Source organism: Lycorma delicatula, chromosome 8, assembly GCF_047948215.1.
Source record: "Lycorma delicatula isolate Av1 chromosome 8, ASM4794821v1, whole genome shotgun sequence".
NCBI classification, from domain to species: Eukaryota; Metazoa; Arthropoda; class Insecta; order Hemiptera; family Fulgoridae; genus Lycorma; species Lycorma delicatula.
The window spans coordinates 138,197,112-138,215,302 of NC_134462.1; the positions used below are offsets into that span (position 1 = coordinate 138,197,112).

An 18,191-nucleotide genomic window follows, 5' to 3' on the forward strand; every position below is an offset into this window, starting at 1 on the left:
AAAAAATCTGTAAAATATAGGTAATGTTTTTTTTCCCGGACGACTACTGATATATTTCGAATGTACACTAAAAAGAATTCATGTTATTTAATTTATATTATTAAATAAGTATCCGTGAAGTAAAAACTATTTTGATTTAAAAAATTATAATAAAAAGAAAATATTCGGTGAATCGTAAAATCGAAAGCAAGTACTTTTTATTATCACGTTTATTCACTCATTATCTAAATTTAACCTTAAAATATCGACTTCGACAACAAAATGTAAAAAATAAAAACATATGCTATCTAATATAAGTTTTATGTAAAACATAATATCTATCTTTTATTGTAATTGTATATAGTGCGTACGATGAAAATAAAATTTGTTGCACGAGGCAGACAGTCGTTGTGCAGCGCTATATGACTATACTCTTTTCTCGTAACATTAGGCTAATTCAGAAACAGAGTATTTTCCGATTAAGTGGGTTTAACTATTTTCATAATTTATTTCATTTTATTTAATTTCAGGCAATAATTTCTTTAAAGATATTTAGCGTACTTATAAATATTTCTTACTGTGTACTGTACAAAACCGAACAGTTTATACTTTTATTAAGAGATTATATTATTATTACACTTCCTCGATCAAACGAGTCATAAAATGAATGCGTACTTTATACGAATAAGGGTTAAAAAAATATTTCATTTGAGTTGTAATTATATGCGCTTGTTGTAACTGTATTAGTATTGTTGATGATGTTTATACTAAATAAAACGTCTACAGAATACTATACAAAATATGATAATTTATCAACAGCTTAGTAATTTTATACGTATTCATAAAATAACCAAATAATTTTTCTATCGCAGTGTTGTGTAATATTCAATTCTAATATTAACTTCTAATTTTCTATATTTTGATATTAGTTCAATTCCTGGCGCGTCCCGGTACAAACGGTATAGTTGTTTCGTTCTGTAATTTGTAGCGTGTTAGTTAATTTTTTGTGTGTATTAATGAATTCATGTGTTTTTTACGTTTTCTGTTAGTAAATTTATTCTGCGATGGCAGAATTTAAATCCATAGTTAAGAATAAAACTCCGTCGGGAAGCTCGTAAAATAGTTAGTAATGTGTACGATTTTATCAAGAAAGAAAATTAAAAATGACAAACGTTTAACACGCATTGAAAAATGTGAAGAAAGAACCGGTGCAGCTTGTGGTATTTCAAGATCACGAGTTCAAAAATTCTAAAAATAAAAGCAGGATTTTCTTAAATCTAAATTACAGTTATGCTCATGCAGCACACCAAATTTTATAAACAATGTTCAAAATTTGTTAGTCGATTACACAGTTTCGATCAAGGCGTTAGGTAAGAAAAACAGTTTACGAGTTTCACACAAAGTAGCTACCTACATTAAATAAATTACATGAAGAAATTCAAAAGAGTATTCAATTTAAAGGTTCTATAACTACTCTAGAGCAGTTATCCTGAAAGAGTGCGGATATAAGCGGTGTAAAACTGATAATAATAGGAAAATTTTGATCGAGAAAGAAAATATCCGGTGGAAAAGGATAGAATATTAAACAATAATGACCGATACCAGTAAAGAAAATTCGACGATTGTTTATTTTGACGAATAGTATATTTTAGCGTCCGATTGACGATAAAATTGTGATCGGATAATAGATGGAGCAGTAAAAGTACCGATTAATAAAGGTGATTGATTAATCATAATCTACGCTGGACGAGAAACGGGATTCTTCCAAACGCGATAACTTGGAAAACGGTTCAAAAAGCGGTGACTATCGCGACTTGTCAGCAACAATATCATGAAGTGGGCATCTGAAAAATTAATTCTTCGTTCCCCCTCCAGTCAGTGGTTGTTATCAATAATGCTCCATAACACATTTCACTTGAAGCCACCGATTTCAAATGATAAGTAAAGCGGCACGATTGATCGGTTAGAAAAGAACAATATTCCGTATAATAAAGCGACGTTAAAACCACAATTTTTGAAACAATTAAAGCACGTAAAAATTCAAAAATAAAGTACCATTTCGGTAAACTATATATAAAAAATGGGCATCAGATTCTGCCACATCCACTTTAACGTCCCGATTAAAATCAGATCGAGATGGTATGGTCGGCTCTGAAAATAATTGTTGGTAGTAAGAACACAACATTTTTACTGTCAGATTTTAAAAAAATTACCTGAGGAAAAATGAATGAAATGGATATTATTCATTTCCAATATGTCCGTACTGCGAACACGTAAAAAAAAAGAAGATGAAACCACTAATCGAAGAAATGACGGATAAATTTATCGTGCATCAAGGCAGTGACTGTTCGAGGAAGACAGAGAAAATGGTGAACTTCAAAGTAGTTCCCTTGGGCAGCTATACACCGGCGGAGTCGTTTTTACCACTCCTGGTAGCAGCGCTGGAAGGCTTCAACTGGTATGGCTTTTCGGTCATAGTCTTTTGAATGCTCTTCAGAGTTCCAAAATGATGTCCTTTTAAGACACGTTTCAATTTCGGGAAAAGGAAAAATTCACAAGGACTCAAATCAGGTGAATAGGGTGGTTGAGGAACCGTAGGAAAGCGTTTTGAGGTAAAAAATTCCCCGATAAAAATGGTCGTGTGACACGGAGCATTGTCATGACGAAGCATCCGCTTGTCTTAAATGTCTGGTCTCATGCGAATCACTCTTTTCCTGAGCCTTTCAAGGATACCTTTGTAAAACACTTGGTTGATAGTTTGTCTTGGAGTAACAAATTCTTTACGCAGGATACCCCTACTGTCAAAAAAGCAAATCAGCACGATTTTGTCTTTGATTTGCTCATTCGACATTTTTTCGGTCGAGGCGATGACGGAGTGTGCCACTCTTTGCTTTGCCGCTTTGTTTCAGGATCGTACTCAAACATCCAGGATTCATCACCTGTGATCACACGATTGAAGAATTCTTGGTCGTTGTCAATCCTCTCAAGAAGATCAACGCACGCGTTTCTTAGATTGTCCTTCTGTTCCGTTGTGAGGTTTATCGGCACCGATTTCGCACAAACCCCTCCCAAGTCCAAATCGTCTGTCAAAATTTGATGTACGGTGAAAGCGTTTAAATGTAACTGTTCACTCATCATCCTTATTGTTAAACGACGGTCTGATCTCACAAGAACCCTCATACGCTCAATGTTTTCGACAGATTTCGAAGTTGAAGGTCTCTCTGAGCGAGGTTGATCTTCAACGTGTTCTCGGCCTTCCAAAAATGATATGTGGCAGCGAAAAACTTGTCCTCTTTATAAGCAATGTTCCCCATAGGCCCGTTTCAACTTTTCAACGGTCACATTTGCGGATTCCCCAAGTTTAACACAAAATTTGACTGTACAATATCGCTCTAAATTCCGATGCTCCATTTTCGTAACGCACACTAAAAACACAACTTCACTGATGGCGCTGTCAAAAATAATGTGTTGGCTGAACGGAGTTGAAACTCGTACTGAGCATGTGGAAGGGATGAACAAACCGGTCTAGCACAGACCGGTGACAGTGTTGCCAGATCGCTCACAGTGTTACCAATCTCATTACTTTTCTCACACACCGCGTACATTCTATAACTACTTAAGAGTTTTTTAGTTTAAAAATACACATAAATTAAAATTCTTGTTTTGCAACTCTATTTACTGAATAAGTAATACAAATTATGTAATAAAAAATTACAACTAATAACACATGAAAACGGCAATAAATTAAAGGACCATTAATAAAAGTACAACGATTTATTACTATTGTCCTATTAGATAGGTGTTAATGTTTTCAGGTTCGGTAGTAATGCTCTACCTTCTTGGACACAAGTTTTTATTTTCATCGTACGCACTACACATTTTCATCAATATTTCCATTTCTTTTTACTAAAGTATTAGGGTTTTTATCATATAATTTACATAAAGTTTTACGAAAATATATTTCATTAAAAAACTGCTCATCTTAAAAATAATTCATATACAGAATATATATAATCTGTAACTTATGTTATATGTTGTATATAACATATATACACATTTATAGGTTTTTTATACGCTAGAAAATTTTTACGGTTGTGTTTAGTTTCTATGGATCTTATTGGTCATACTATTTTACCCAGAATCAAATTCTCTACACGTTTTACTTAAAACGTTTAAGTATGTGTTACCCGTTTAAAAAAATTACTTTAAGCCAAACATAGAATAGCGTGTATTTTGACCCCAATCTTTTGTATTTTCAATTTTTCAGATAAAAAATTGATTTCATATAAAAACAACTAAACTATCCCTAATTTTGGTCCCAAGAGTTGTAATGCGACTTAATTTTACCATAAGCGCTGAAATAGGGGCGAAACTTTCGCCAGCCGACACTCGCTGACGAAGCTTTTTTGAACCTAATTTTTATGAACTTTCTTTTATTTTTATCAGCAGTACATGTTCTGAAGATTTGTTACGTTTTTCTTCAATCATTCTGTATAATCTCGTAGATATAAATTTAAAAAAAATTGATATATTTTTTAAAATTTAAAACGGGAGGGATAATTAAGGATCAATTTGTCTAATTTTAATTCAGATATGTTTTATTTACCCGACTTATAAAAGAGACGTGTCTACTTAGTTGTGATCAGTTTTAAGTGACTTAAAAAGTGGTTTAAAAAGCTTATGAAATGTGGTGCTATAGGAGAATGTTAAAAATCAGACGGGTGGATAAAGTGACAAATGAAAAGGTATTGCGGCAAATAGATGAATAAAGAAGCATTTGGAAAAATATAGTTAAAAGAAGAGACAGACTTATAGGCCACATACTAAGACATCCTGGAATAGTCGCTTTAATATTGGAAGGACAGGTAGAAGGAAAAAATTGTGTAGGCAGGCCACGTTTGGAATATGTAAAACAAATTGTTAGGGATGTAGGATGTAGAGGGTATACTGAAATGAAACGACTAGCACTAGATAGGGTATCTTGGAGAGCTGCATCAAACCAGTCAAATGACTGAAGACAAAAAAAAAACGCTTTCCAGAACTACAACAATTATTTATATTTTTTACCGACTTTTCAAAGGATAGTACCGTATTAGTTTCGGTCACATGGTGACGGATTGAGGAGGGGGTGAAAATTAATTTTCTTTATGTTTTGAGGTAGGAGGAGTACGAAAATACCATTTACTTAAAACTGGATTTGATTATATTTATATAGGTGCATAAAATTACGCGGCTCAGAAGTCTCAAAAACTACTGGATCAATTTCATTGAAATTTAGTTATGCTGTACTAGTTTATCTGAAGTTGTGCGTGTGAAAATTTGATGAAGATTGATCCAGTCGCTCTTCAGTTACACTCAATTTAAGGTCGACAACAGACAACATTACATCAAATTGAGGTTATGTTGACTTTGTATTTTTCATACGTGTTTATGCAGGGGTGAGCGAATTTAAAACTTCACGCTTGTTTATAGGATCTACTCCTTATTTTTAATTATGTCATCAAATCCCGGTTATAATTATTAAACAAAAAAAAAATGTATATACTGTCTTAGTTTTCCCGTTTAATTCATGTTTTATTTCTTGCGCAAAAAATTAATACAAAATAAAATAACAAAAAGTCGGTCTTCTGGAGTCAACTAGCAAGGATTTTTTTTTGATAAAGTATAAAATCTTAAATTTTTAAATATGTCATTATTAAAAAAGGTTACAAAATAATTTCATAAAAGTTTACTCGTTTATTTAGATGTAAAATATATGCTTCCCCCCTCCCCCCCCCCCCCCCAGTGAACAGTTATTAAAGTTCAGCTACGTAGATAAAAAATTCAGGCAATTCATACGCAGTATTTTTAAAAAATCTGATTAAAAAATGATATTATTTTAATATAATTTATTTTTTAAACTTTACAACAATAATGTAATAAATTTATACATTTCTTTGCGTTAATTTAATGAACTTTATCGTCGTAAAGCAACGAATTAAGTTTCCTTTTTTTTCTAATGTGCAAGTTTGTGTTTTTCTGATAAAGTTTAATACCACAATGGAATTTAATCCGATTTTACTCTGTTCGATATCAGTTAGACGATCGTGTGTGGTCATAGCTTTAGATAATGTGAAGCTAGTTTATTCAGTCGGTCTTTTTTTTGTTTCCTCCCTCCTATCTGTTACACCAGTTCGTTTGTTTAATTCTTACTAAATCGTCTTTTTTTTAATGAATGATGAAGTTTTGATTGTTTTTTTCTTTTTTTATAAATTTACAAAATTTTTATGATGATTTAGCCTGAGATCTATATATATTATGCTGAAAAAATGTTTCTCATGGTATTTTCTGTTTTACCGTAAACATTTATTGTTCTTAATAGTATATACCTAGTCGTTAATACATTTCGTTGACTTTTTTTTTATTATTTTCTCCGCATTATCTTTTTTCAAAATTTTAATTGTTAGGGTTAAAAAACAAATAATAAAATTTTAAAAAGTAAACTAAAAGTCCGTATAACTGTTTGATGTAAAATTACAACTTTTTTTGATAATACATAACATTCGGTGAAGAAGCTAATGGATAAAAAATAGAAGTATAGATGTGTAAAAAAAAACCGTTAGCAGCAGAATATAATTGGACGATTTTGAATTATATTTAAGAGTAGCCGGTCAGACGGCTCTGCCCTCTGAACTCCCGGCTGTGTTCGTTATCCTCATGGTTACTCATAAGAATAATACAAATAAATAACGATTAAAGTCCGAAAAGCTTTCTTTCCTCAACGTTTTCCTGGTTGCGACATAGAAACTGATAACCTCCTGCTGTTGACATTACTCCCGTTATTTAGGTGTTTTCGACGCAAGGAAAGCTCTTTTTGGTTGCAGGTGTTATCTGATCAATACTCTTTCTTTGCTTCGTACCATTTTGATAGGTTTGAAGAATACAGTGTCAAAAGTTACGAATTTTGCTGTGAATTTTGAAAAATTTCAAAATTATTAATTTTCTACAGACCTTTTTCCGAAATTATTTGCAAATATTATTTTTTCACTTTTAATTATCTTACACTATTTGTATTTTAGTAAACTTAATAGTAAAATTTGAGGTCGGTTCGGGGGCTACTCTGAGCGAGTAAAAATAATCTCTTTCGGCACGCTTGAAGGCGGTGGTAGATTTCACCGGTACTAAGTAAGGAATAAAAAAGATTTCCACCTTAAAGTTAAGAAAAACTTCGAATTACTCAATACGACAACGGTTGCATGTGAAAAAAGTTTCCCATATTTAGCATACGACAAGCCCCATCTTCTTACAATTCCATAAAAATTGTTGCCATCCCTTGCCGTAAGGGTTGTTCATATAAAAAATTGTTTCAGATAAAAGTTTTAGGTAATGTTTAGAGGACTAACGACTGCCTTACACCGATTCGATGCTGTGCATAATAAGGAAGGTACGGTTTTTTGTCTTCGGAACCCCATTTTTTTCACTCCCTGTTCCAACGGTTGGTAATATCAAATAAACTTTACTTTAGAAAATTGTTATGTCCTTATCCAAAGAATAGTAGGATCTTTAAATGAATTTGATACTTTATCGAATAAAATAATTATAGCGATATTTTTTTTTCGAAAAAGGCCCCCTCATTTCCACCCCCATTGTCCGATTTTGCACTTAACGAACCCGACCGAGATTTTGGGTTGTTATATTTTATATATGAATTTGAAAGTGATTGGCGGAAAATTACGGTAGTTATTGTGTCCACAAGAAATTGTAATATATGTATATATATATATATATAACTTTTAAACTGACAGTGTTTTGGGTCTGGGGGATGTGAAACGCGAAGATATGTCGAAATTTTCCGAAAATTGAATTATGGTACCCATTACAACAGGTAGCTTTCCTATGAAATCTACCTAAAAGGGGTGGGGGTCTCTTGGTTCCTCTTTCCATTTACGAGCATGACAAAACGAACAAACTTCTATCATGGCGTCAATACGTCCATGATCGACGTACTTAATTTGTACATTATAGCTAAAGTACTACTATACGCGTATGACCTTGGTAGCTCTACAATGACATCCGTACGGATCAATGAGGAATTTAACTGCAACTCGCTTTGAAAATTTATCGCAACTCGAGTTTGTGTGTAGTGCTTTCGGTCAGCGGCTAATCGAGAATCACGCACTTCAGTTGTTCAGTACTCTCATCTTTTAACAGATTTTGAATAACAATAAAGGATAAAAAATCTTTTTCTTGAAGGTACATTTTATTTTGACAATACAATATATACTGCTAAGATAAACAATTAAAAAATGTCAATTATTTTACAGATTAGGACTGTCGATTAATATCTCGTCGTAGATCTGAACTCGGAGATTTTATTTACAACGGTATCAGAAATATAATGAAGTAAAAGGATTAATTTCTTTATTTAATGAATATCTTAATCCCCATTGTGAAAATGTCGATATAATTCTAATCGGAGAGCATGACTAACCCTCAAAGGTATAAATCTGCAAACTGTTATTAAAATATATCCAGTAATTTTTGCATGAATTGCTCACAGGTACGTCCCTAGTTATTATTTCCTTATACATATAGATCTAAGATTTAACGTCCCGACAATCAATAAAAGTAGAGAATACTTTTTAAAAGTATCTCTGTTACTTTTTAAGACAGAAAAATTTCGTAAATCTGGAAAAAGTTATTAACCGTTTATTATTCGAACGTACCAGAAAATCTAAAAGAAACATCAAAAATAATATTTTGGTCTTTGTACAAAGAATTACCTTTCTAAAATATTAATTTATTTTCTGACGATATTGAAAACGATTATTCCATCTTGGTAACATAACAATATCGGTGTTCTTTTTTTTTGCACTTAAATTGAGGGTAATATTTGTCCTTTGTGGAGTAGTTGCGTCTGATCACTCTTTAATCCGGAGGTCCAGGGTTTGAATCCCGGTCAGGCATGGCATTTTTCATACAAAAAAAAATTCCTATTTCCAATAATAAATTTGAAGATAAAAATTGCACCCTTTTTCAACTATTTTCTTTTAGGTAAATTACATAAGAAAGCTACCTATTGTAATGGGTGCCATGATTCAACTTCCGGAAAATTTTGACATATCTTCGCGTTTCACATCCCCCAGACCCCAAAACTACCGTCAGTTCAAACGTTTATGTATATATATTTCACTTTCTTGTGGACACGATAACTGCCGTAATTTTCCGCCAATCGCTTTCAAATTCATAGATAAAATAAAACGACTCAAAATCTAGATCGAGTTCGTTAATGAGCAAAATCGGACCATGGGGATGGAAATGACGGGGCTTTTTCTAAAAAAAGTATCGCTATAACTTTCTTATTAAGTAAAATATCAAATTCGTTTAAAGTTCCTACATTCTTTGGATAAGAGCCTAAAACTTATCTAAGTAAAGTTTTTTGATATTACCAACCATCGGTCCAGTGGGTGGAAAAAATGAGGTTTCGAAGACAAAAAATCATACGTCCCTTAATTGCACAGTATCGAAATTTTGTCTTATGCTATACAGCCATTGTCGTACTGAGTAAATTTGAAATTTTTTTTTAACTGTAAGTTGGAAATCTCTTTTTTATTCCCTACTTAGCACCGGTGAAATCTATCTCCGCCTTGCGGCGTGCCGAAAGGGATTTTTTTTTTATTAATTTACTTTATCCATTTAAATTAAAAGAAAATTTAATATAGATATCTGCCGACCAATTTTAAAGTTAGCAAAAAGTTGATAAATGATTGTGTTGTATATAAACAATTTGAATTTATTGGAATAATAATTTAATATAACGCCTATGTTTAACGGTTGGGTACGTTAATTACCTAACTCGCTTCGTCTAATAATAGGTAGGTAAAGTTTCAATAGAAAAAAATATATATATAAATATATATATATATGTCTTTGATATTTATTTATTCATTAATTTAAAGAACAGCCTGATGTCTAACTTTACTTTTTATTTTTTGTAATGGTAATTATTATTTTTATTTTTAGAATGGTGAAGAAAGTTTAGCTTGTCTGGAATTCGAACATACAACATCTTCCAGATGAAAAAAAGAAACACTACTGTTCTGCCACCGAAGTAGAAGGAAACTGGTATGTGCCGAAAAAAGTAAAATTTTTGTTGTAACGTTTATTACCAACTGATGATTAGTATTTTCCAGTTGAACGGCCATCTTCTTTTAGATTAGGTAATTTTTGTTAATGACCTTTGATAGCTTTCTTTTTTTTTCAATTTACATGAATAACCGTAATATTTTTATATTAGAAAATTACCAATTTATTTGTTAATCCCGCTTCTTCTAATTTCGTTTTTCTAATAATTTGATTTTATAAGGAACAAATAACTTAGCGTGGCTAATTCCTTAGCAAAAGACAGATTATTGAAAGGATTGCGAAAGTTATTTGATCAGTAATTAATTAACTGAAGTACAAATTGCCGTTTAGCGCGTTAATCGTCCGGCAGAAATATACATCGAGTAAATTAAAATACCGAATAAAGTTGTGTAATATGAATATCCATGTACATTATAAAATAAATTTAAATAGTTAATATAATATATTAACGCTGTTTTTTTTTTTTATGAAAGAGCTTTTATGTACGTAGCTTCAGGAGGCAGTACCAGTCACTTGACAGGTTCTAAAGTAAGGATGCTTGGGGCAATAAAGCGCGTCATGTCCGCGGGAGACAAATTAGCTATTATACGGTTGTCCGCACTGACAGCTAATTCTTTACTTCAACTTCCAACTCGTGTCAAATATCCTCGGTTATTTCTACCTATCCTTATAATATTACCCTTACTCTTTCGATTTCATTTCACCTATTTCAAATTATTAAGTTCTAAATAGAGGAAGTACTCTAGAAGTGCTTCATTTATCATATATCATTTTATTATTTAAAAAAAAAAAAATTTCATTTTCCGCTCTGTAGTTATATAATTTTAAAAATTACAGTAGTAATATTTCTTTTATTTCAATGTTTATAATTTTAAAAAGTTATAATATTCCTTCTCTAAGCAAACACCGTCTTAAAAATCGTGTTTAAACTTGAGTTCTTACTTCATTAATGTATTAAAAGGATTTTAATATATGAAAATTATGCTATCATTTTTTCTTACGCATAAAACAAAACAAATTATTATTTATTACAAGATTTTTTGATTAAAAATCACTAAGATTTCGTACATCATTTGTAATTCGTACATGGAATGAACGTTTGTAGAAAACTATAGAATATTTTAGTCGCAATTTAAAATATTTTTATTTTAATGAAATAAATATTAAGATAATGGAACAGAAGCGGTAGAGTATTTTTATTTATGAAGTAAATTTACAAACAGGAAAGAATTTATTTAAATAAAACACTTTAAAATCACACTAAATTCAAGAAAGTTTTTTTTTTTTTGTCTTCAGTCATTTGACTGGTTTGATGCAGCTCTCCAAGATTCCCTGTCTAGTGCTAGTCGTTTCATTTCAGTATACCCTCTACATCCTACATCCCTAACAATTTGTTTTACATACTCCAAACGTGGCCTGCCTACACAATTTTTCCCTTCTACCTGTCCTTCCAAAATTAAAGCGACTATTCCAGGATGCCTTAGTATGTGGCCTATAAGTCTGTCTCTTCTTTTAACTATATTTTTCCAAATTCTTCTTTCCAAATAGCACCACATTTCAAAAGCTTCTAACCTTTTCTTCTCAGATACTCCGATTGTCCAAGTTTCACTTCCATATAAAGCGACACTCCAAACATACACTTTCAAAAATCTTTTCCTGACATTTAAATTAATTTTTGATGTAAACAACTTATATTTCTTACTGAAGGCTCGTTTAGCTTGTGCTATTCGGCATTTTATATCGCTCCTGCTTCGTCCATCTTTAGTAATTCTACTTCCCAAATAACAAAATTCTTCTACCTCCATAATCTTTTCTCCTCCTATTTTCACATTCAGCGGTCCATCTTTGTTATTTCTACTACATTTCATTACTTTTGTTTTGTTCTTGTTTATTTTCATGCGATAGTTCTTGCGTAGGACTTCATCTATGCCGTTCATTGTTTCTTCTAAATCCTTTTTACTCTCGGCTAGAATTACTATATCATCAGCATATCATCTTTATCTTTTCACCTTGTACTGTTACTCCGAATCTAAATTGTTCTTTAACATCATTAACTGCTAGTTCCATGTAAAGGTTAAAGATTAAAAAGTAACGGAGATAGAGAACATCCTTGTTAGACTCCCTTTCTTATTATGGCTTCTTTCTTATGTTCTTCAATTGCTACTGTTGCTGTTTGGTTCCTGTACATGTTAGCAATTGTTCTTCTATCTCTGTATTTGAACCCTAATTTTTTAAAAATGCTGAACATTTTATTCCAGTCTACGTTATCGAATGCCTTTTCTAGGTCTATAAACGCCAAGTATGTTGGTTTGTTTTTCTTTAATCTTCCTTCTACTATTAATCTGAGGCCTAAAATTGCTTCCCTTGTCCCTATACTTTTCCTGAAACCAAATTGGTCTTCTCCTAACACTTCTTCCACTCTCCTCTCAATTCTTCTGTATAAAATTCTAGTTAAGATTTTTGATGCATGACTAGTTAAACTAATTGTTCTGTATTCTTCACATTTATCTGCCCCTGCTTTCTTTGGTATCATATCTATAACACTTTTTTTGAAGTCTGACGGAAATTCCCCTTTTTCATAAATATTACACACCAGTTTGTATAATCTATCAATCGCTCCCTCACCTGCACTGCGCAGTAATTCTACAGGTATTCCGTCTATTCCAGGAGCCAAGAAAGTTTATATTCAGAAAATAAGTTTATTAGTATCAACCGCAGATATACGCACTACAATGAGATCTTTAAAATATTTTTTTAGAGTCCTTTTGGGCAACGAAACATTTTGGCAGTAAAAAAAAAAAAAAAATGAAAAATAGACGATTTCTTTCTCAGGATTTTTTAAATATTGTGTTGCATGAAAATTATGCGGCTTGATGTAATACCGGAATGAAGTTCTTAAGGCAAATCGGAGTAGAGAGAACTTGCGATAGAATTTTATAAAAAAGGCGTGCGTTAAGTCAATCAGGGTTAATGAATTTAAAGAGTAGAAAAAAGTGTAGAAGATAAAAACAGTAAATCAAAATTTGGAGTATACCGGCCGGAAAGTGATATATTTCCACCGAGTTGGTCTAGTGGTTAACGCGTCTTCCCAAATCAGCTGATTTGGAAGTCGAGAGTTACAGCGTTTAAGTCCTAGTAAAGCCAGTTATTTTGACACGGATTTGAATACTAGATCCGGTGTTCTTTGGTGGTTGGGTTTCAATTAACCACACATCTTAGGAACGGTCGAACTGAGAACGTAAAGACTACACTACATTTACACTCATACATATCATCCTCATTCATCCTCTGAAGAATTATCTAAACGGTAGTTCCCGGAGGCTAAACGGGAAAAAGAAAAGTCCAGTAATTATATATATATAAAATCTTTTCTCTTCGTGCTTTTGCATTATCCATAATTTGATTAAAACATATTTCAGATGCTTAACAGTATTTAGAATATAAAGTGAGGCCGATCATAATTAAACGATATTTTTAAATTGACAACTTTCGGAAACGGTATGTAAACAAAAAAACTACATATAAATGAATGAATCATTTTAATTGTTAAAATCATTCTAGCTAAACACAAGGAACACAATACAGTTAAATATTAAAAAAAAATAAATAACGTTTAAAAAATGTAAAGTCAGTTTAAAAACAGTCGAAACCACTAATTGGGGACTTATGAATTAATCTCCCCGCTCGGTCAAGCCGCCACGCCCCGATGCCCGTTCCATATATAGGATTGGGTAAGATAAAAGTTAATCTTGCAAAAGCAAGAATAACAACAGAATTTAACCGATCATAAAATACTAAATTTAAAAAAATAAATTCTAGAAAAGATAATTGTTGATATTCTATTTATCGAAAAACTATAACCAGAATGTTTATTAATCAGTTTTAAAATACTATTATTTTAAATCGGTGTACTATCATTATTCGACGAGGAATTTTTTCCAGCATTGATAGTAAACTGCTAAATTACATCGAGAAGATATTTGAAAGTTTTATTTCTAATACGCTTTTTATATGACTAATTTCCTGCCAAACCTGATTCGTATGGCTTTCAGTTCTAATAATAAGCCGAAATGCTCCTTTAAATCGCCTGATGGTCTTTTATATTTTTTGTAGCAAACAATGTGAAAACTAGTTTTACTCAAAATTTGATAAATAATGAACAATTTTTTTATTCCAAAATATTTGTGGTGTTAGCTTAAAAACCGGATTCAGAAGAACAATTATTTTTTTGCTCTACAGCTACGATCATTATATTCAGTATTTATTACAATTCGGTACTTTCTCATAGGCCAGGGACTTGCTTTGTCTTAATGTTTTACAAATAATCGAATACAGAGCAGCTTTCATTCCATTTGTTTATCTCGTCTTCATCAGTAATAGATACAACTGATACAGCTAATCAACATTAGTTTCATTTCCTTCCTTTCTTTATAAATCTACTTAAGTAATAGTCATAAAGATAAGTGTAATCTTCTATTGTATTGGTGCATTTTCTTTCTTTTTAATCGTACGTATCAACCAATTCCTTTCGTATTCGTATTCTTATGTCGGGGTATTTATTTTCATTTATGTATTGTATTTATTTATTTGGCTCACTTTATATTCAAAATACTGTAAGTATCTGAAATGTGTTTAATCAAATTACGATAATGCAGAAGCACGTATAGAAAAATTTCAATTCAATATGTAGTTATTTAATTAGTTTGTTGTACTTCTACGTTTCTATCTCTTACGGGACGATACCTTATCCTCAAACTATATTACATGCAGCGTCTTAAACTTTCTTGCCGATATAACAAAACTTTGTCTTTATTATTTTTATCTTCTACGTTTCTTTTTACCCTTTAAATTCTCACGCTATTCTTACGCCTGTCGCTATTGTCATGCTCAGGCTTCGAGCATATGCGTTGATTTAATAAAAGATAATTCGAAATCAGAAACGCTCGAAAATATTCTTTTCTAAAATCAATGATATTTTTTTAAGATATAATAATGCCGATAATTAATTACAGATAAATCCAAAATTTTAGAATAAGGAAATAATTTATCCCTTCCAGGTACGGAAAGTAGTAGTACATATTCTAGCATTTGTAAAGGTCTTATGTAAAGCAAACTCTCTATATATACACAAGTACTTAGATGCGCGTTGTTAACGCAATTAGTCTTGCCAGAGAATGTCATGTCTTTGATCTGTAAGCGCACATGACATTATCCACTTAGCCTTCGAAAATGCCCTCTTCTCTTGTCTTGGCAACTTCAAGCCTCTGGCCTTCCTTTTAACCAGCTGTCTTCGGTTTACATTTCCCGATATTTCCTTTATATAGTCGCAGAATATTCATGGTATATAAATAAGTTACGGCGGTAAAAGATTTAAATAAATTAATAATCTCTAGACGAATTTATCTTTATCTCTGATAAATAGAGATGAAGTTGATATATTTATAATTAAAGGAACAAAACTAATATATTTTTGAAATAATTATGAAAGCTGTCATATTTTATTAGAATAATATTAATGAAACAGTTTGGTAAACTCCATGTCAAAAATAAATATTTCAAAAGCTTAATAACAAGACCGTTAGTACAAAGATATAATTTTGATGTAATATAATTTTAAAAAAATCTTCTACTTTTAAGTTTCTTTCAATGATTATTAATAATTCTCTAAATCTCCTTATATCTCCAGAACTACTGAACAGATTTTGACCAAACTCGATCAGATTCAGTTCTATGTATGGGACATTGATGCCATTAAATATTCAAAAAAGGTAAAGACTGTAGAGCAAAATCACTCCGATTGAGACTATATTTTTCTAATGATTAAAAAATTAACCGTAGGTGAGGTAGAATTAAATAAATTAATAATATTTTAAGTGTAAAAGGTAACTACGTCTTGCCGGGTCTCGAAATCGATCGGCTGACTCGATATCTGTTAGAATACAGATGCCGAGCGCTGCGGTTGCTTCCGGTTATAGACACGATATCTGGTGTGTTAAACCACGCGGCTACACCAGCTTGCCGACCGTACAAGCGAAATATGTTCTGTAGAAGTCGTGAAATTATTTAGTGACGACGACGGTCGCCGCTTGTACGAATTGTGACCACAATTCAATTGTGCATTATAAAATTGAGACCACATGTAGAAAACAGAATTTTTCTTTTTTTCACGACTGCGAATTAAATACGGTATGCCCGCGCTCTTTGTTCATCACTGAATTAAATAAATAAATAAAATATTATATTTAAATAAAGTGATAAATATTTTTAATTAATGTGTGAGCCCGCGCGCGCGCGCGCCCGTGTTTGTGTGTGTGTGTGTGTGTGTGTGTGTGTGTGTGTGTGTGTGTGTGTGTGTGTGTGTGTGTGTGTGTGTGTGTGTGTGTGTGTGTGTGTGTGTGTGTGTGTGTGTGTGTGTGTAAAAGCCGTGCATCAGGAACAACCTGTGGTCAGATTTTTAAAAAAATATGAAACTTTCTCCTATCCTCCTTTAAAAATATACGCAATTTAAAGTAAAGAAATTATATTGTTCTAATTACCTAAACGGTTCTTAGCCGTACAATAATATTAATAAATTCCAGAGCAAATACCGACTTACTTATTTTATTTTGTTTCTTTTTGAAAAAGTATAAACTCATTCTAATCTAAAATTAAAAAAAAAAACACATAAATAAAAACCCCTTTGATCCGTAAAAAAAGTTTTATGTCAAAAAAGCACCACAGTAAAAAAATATAATAAGTTTCAACTTACTCACCACCATGACTTACTGCTTAAGCGCAAATGAAAAATTCATCATTACACAGTCAACATAACCTGAATTTTTTTTTTTTTTTACTTCCGGGAATTATTTGTAGCATGTGTGAAAGTGCCATGCCTGACCGGGATTCGAACCCGGGACCTGCGGATGGAAGGCCGAGACGCTACCACTCGCGCCACGGAGGCGGGAAATTTTTGTTTTAATTTAATTGAGCGTAACTCAAGATGAATTAACAAATTTTCACATGCACAACTTCAGGTACACAATTTCAACATATATAATTTTGATGAAATTGATCTAGTAGTTTTGGAAATTTTTTAGATACAGTACAAATACATACGTACATTTTATACGTGTCTAGATAGATTATTAAGGAAATGGTATTTTCGTAATCCTCATACCTCAAAGAAAATTCATTTCTCATCTCCCCCACTCCGACCAAGCGACCAAAAATAATACCATATTTTTCTTCGAAAAGTAGGTAAAAATAAGATAAAATTGTGACATGTAGAAAACAGAATTAATATCTTTTTTTCACGACTACCCAGAAAGGAGTGCTACGGTGTACCTCCGTGGCATCTCAATGATTGAACCGATTTAGATTATGACCCCGCGTTGAAACCCTTACGTTACTGGGAGTGTCATAAGTTATATATATGTCAGTATATGTATACTGAGAGGGTTATATATATGTTTAGATAATTATAAAAAATTTAAAAAAATTATTATGCATACAAAACTGTCATCCGCACGCTCTTTTTTTGGCAGTAGTGTTTTAAATTTTTTATATTTTTTCAGTAGAAGTATTTCAGTTATAAACACCATTTTAATTTTATCATTAATAATTAAAGGTATTTTTTCATTTCTTTTAACGTGAAAATTAAATAACCTTGTTATTTTAACTTATAGTCGACATCCATTTTTTTTTCTCTTGTGGTGATCAACCATTAATAACTTTTCAGTTTATTTTTCCACTAATATTTATAATTTCTTTTTTAAATATAAAAATATTTTATCTTTATTTCTTTTCTTCTTCTGTATTCAATATCTAACTATAATAGTAGTTTAAATGAAATTAATAATTATATCTTGAACGCTTCTCACTCCGTACGTAAAACTGAATTACTCTTTTAAAAAAACATCTGATATTGTAACCTGCCGGATTGATATTTAAAAATAATCTTTACTTAACGAATCATTTATAAAATTGTTTCTATGGTTTCAAGTATTAATTTTATGAAGTTTATTTTTTTTTAAATCGATTAATATAATTAAAAAATATTATTTGTATTTAATTTAATTAATCAAAAATAAATTGTTAAAATAATTATA

The 18,191-nt window shown here is 31.5% G+C and overlaps 1 protein-coding gene and 1 long non-coding RNA gene across 7 annotated transcripts in view; one reads left to right on the plus strand and one right to left on the minus strand.

The window, feature by feature from the left end:
• LOC142328852 (RNA-binding protein Raly) overlaps window positions 1-18,191 on the minus strand; it is a 938,200-nt gene that overhangs the window by 466,551 nt on the left and 453,458 nt on the right. The window lies entirely within an intron of this gene.
• The window catches only part of LOC142328853 (uncharacterized), a 343,892-nt gene that overhangs the window by 229,776 nt on the left and 95,925 nt on the right, over window positions 1-18,191 (plus strand). The window contains exon 4 of the long non-coding RNA XR_012757372.1: window positions 9,982-10,083. This is a non-coding gene — a long non-coding RNA (uncharacterized LOC142328853). The remainder of the gene's footprint in view (window positions 1-9,981; window positions 10,084-18,191) is intronic.